Genomic DNA, 3269 nt, shown 5'->3' with positions numbered 1-3269 from the left:
CCTTGGTCCAGTCGGATCATAACTTCCCAGTCCTCTGTGGGATTGATAGGATCCCAGGGCAGAAGGGCCTTTGGAATGAATGCCACCCTGGAGTCCTGCTGCCCAGAGCTACGGCCAAGGAGCTGGCTATGGCCCGATCAGTGGGGGCTCTGGGAGCTCTGAAGCTCTGGGACAGGCCATCCAGAGACCCCAGGCCCTGGTGGAAGAGCTGGGGTGGGGCAGAGGAGGGACGTCTGTGCTCTTGTCTTTAGGCCAGCCGGCTTTGAGGAGGGGGAGGAGGGCGAGTGGTCAGATGCGGGAGTCTTTCTGGAGTGGAGAGTCCCTTCTGTGTTCTTGGCTTGAAGGTCTCCACGGTCAGGCAGCTCCTAGCTCCTCAAAGCCTGCTCCGATGGTGAGAAGGTCCTCGCCGGGCTGACAGTGTCGCTGTGGCCGTCTCGACTGTGTGGCGTGTGTGCGATGTCTGAGTGCATGGGTGGGAGCCAGCTGTAAGGCAGCCCGAGGCCCTGGGCTGTCCAGAGACAGAATTCTAGCAACTTTTCCCTGTACCCCCCAAAAGAAGCGGAGGTGGTGTTTCTCTTTTCCCCTTATTTGATCATAAGCAATTTCTGCTCCGCACAAGGACTTCCGACAAATCCATTTATACAGAGATGCTAGGAAATCAGTCCCTGCCTCCCTCTGAAGAGGGCAGTTGGAACCCAAAGCGGGACTCCACTCATGGGGGAGGGGCAGGCCATGGGGTGGGGGAAGGCCACGTCTCTGGCTCTCATTTCCCACTGGAATCTCTTCCTCTCATCAGAGCTGGAGGCTCTTGGCAGGGACAGAACAGCTCCCCAGGCCTTTGTACCCGTGAGCCTCAGCACCAAGCAAGTACCAGCTCAGGGTCCAGCTGTGGGTGGCCTGCTGTCGGCCATTGGGCAAGTCACGCCTTTTCTGGGCCTGCATTGCCCATGCAGGAAAGGCAGGGTCTTCGAAGGCCCTTCACTTGTGACCATCTGAGGTTTGGACCTTAGACCCTCCTTAGGACCTGGGCCAGGCCTTAAGTGCAGGACAAGGTGGTTGGACTCCTGAGAACCCAGTGGTCTGAGGCCAGAAGAAAACCAGACTCCTCAATCTGGAAGGAACAGGAGCATTCTTGGAGCCAGAGGCCTCTGACCCTCTTTCATCCAGTTCCCTCGGTGACAGGTACAGAAACAGGTCTGGGCAGAGGAGAGGCTGGCCCGAGGCCCACAGCAGGTTAGCCTGGGGGCCTCCTGCCACTCTGTGTGGTTAGCTGGGTCTTGAGGGTAAGTTCTGGCAGCCTCCCTGATGGAGGTGAAAACTGAGATAGGTTCTGGAGGAAAGAGAGTAGGAAGAGGTGGAGGGGTGGGTGTAACTGGCAGGTCTTCCGGAAGCCCCGGGCAAGGCCGGGCATCTGGGTGGGCTGTCTTGTGTTTGGTCCTTGATGGACAGTGACGGAGGAATCCTCTGGAGCCGTGGCTTAGCCGGGCTGGATGCAGCTGTAAATCTGTGTAATGTAAATGCATCCCAGGCCCCCCAACCCCCACAACCCAGAATAGGCAGCAACATGTCATTTGAACAAGGCTGCAAATTTCCTTGTCACCCAGGAGGTTGACAGCCGGCACCACCTCACTGAATCCCAGACCCCTCGGGAGCCTCCCCGGGCTGTGGCGTGGGTGCAGAGGGCACAGGTAGCAAGTCCAGTCCACAAGGCTGGGGAGGGGGTGGCCAGCCTCTGAGGTTTGGTCTCCCAACCCCCCTCCCTCCCTCTGGTCTCCTGGGCTCTCTCCTCTGGCAGCCAATCCACTGTCCATGAGTCTTCTGTGCCAATTTTCCTGTCCAGATCTCCACCCACACGGGCGCTGCTACCCAAACACTGCCTTCTTTCCCTTTGACTATCCAGAATCTTTTTTTTCAATAATTTTATTTTGTTAATTCATTTTTATGTGCTGCTGAGGATCAAACCCAGTGCCTCACACATGCGAGGCAAGTGCTCTACCACTGAGCCCCAGCCCCAGCCCCAGCCCTGACCATCCAGATTCTTTCTTTAAGCCTCAGTGAAGACTTCTGTTTCTAGGAAACCTCCTGTGTTGTCCTAGGCATAACCCTTAGACCTCCCCAGGGAGCTGAGCACTCACGGTGCCTTCTGATGCCAGAGGTCTGGCTGGTGGCTGCTCGGAGCACCTGACAGGATTACAGAAGGTGGCCTGCAGGCTCCATGTAGCTACTGAGGCAGATCTGTGGTGGATTGGTGATGTCTGCCATGGTCAGGGGTGGGGCTGGAGGGCCTGTCTGCTTCTCACTTCTTTAATCCCTTCTGCCCAGGGGAGGCATATCCTCCTGACAGCAGGCACCCCGCCTCCTGCTTCCTGTGTCCCTCCTCACGCTAGGCACACATGAGAACTCCGAAAACCCCAGTCAGTGGAGGGGTAGAGAGTAAAAATGCTGCCACTTCCCACGAGTTGGGGAACTGGGTCACAGGGTCTGGAGGGGAAAAGGCCTTTCCTCGTGGTCCTGGAGGAGGGAGGGCTGGGAAGTCCCTGCAGGGGACCGAGGGGGCCCCTATGTCCTAATGCAGAGTGTTCAGGCTGGGAAGTCACTGGCAGTCATGGTTACTGAGCACCTTGTGATGAAGATGAAGGAGAGGGGTCCCAGAGAGATCAGGGGCTGGCGCCAGGAGGCAGGGCTCCCCTAACCACAGGCTTCCTGGCTGCCAGGCCTGCCGGGGAGTGTAGCGTAGAGGGAGAGCGGGGGCTTCTGGCTTGGGCTCTCGCTAGGGCCCTCCCTGCCTGGGGACAAGACACCAAAAAAGACTCTCAGGACCCTGTGGCACCACCCTGGGCCAGCATGGCACACTGCTTGGCTTCCTCTCCCCCCAGGTGGATGCTTTTGTATCCCACCCTTTCTGAGATCAAGACTCAGGAGTGGGGAGCCCGAGCAGTGTAAGGCCACGGCACAGGCTGGGCTCACAAGTTTTCAGCTTGGCCACTGACTGGAACCCTGGGCCTCTTGCCCACTGAGCCTCAGCTCCCTGGTCCCCAAATACAGGTGGAATCCAGGCGACTCCAGAGCCTGTGTGGTGTCAGGTTCTCGCTTTGGTGTAGTGGCTGGTGGCAGAACCATCCCGGCAGCCATGTTGCTGGGCAGGGGAGCACCTGAAAGAGGGGGTAGAAGGCTGGGGTGCTGCCTGGACAGGGCAATGGTGTGGTCCAGGGAAGCCTGAGGGCCTAGACACCAAGCCGCCTCTGCCCTCCCCTCCCAGGCCAGCCCCT

The sequence above is a fragment of the Marmota marmota genome, unplaced genomic scaffold (assembly GCF_001458135.2).
Source record: "Marmota marmota marmota unplaced genomic scaffold, marMar, whole genome shotgun sequence".
Lineage (NCBI taxonomy): Eukaryota > Metazoa > Chordata > Mammalia > Rodentia > Sciuridae > Marmota > Marmota marmota.
Note: the sequence above shows the minus strand (reverse complement) of the source record.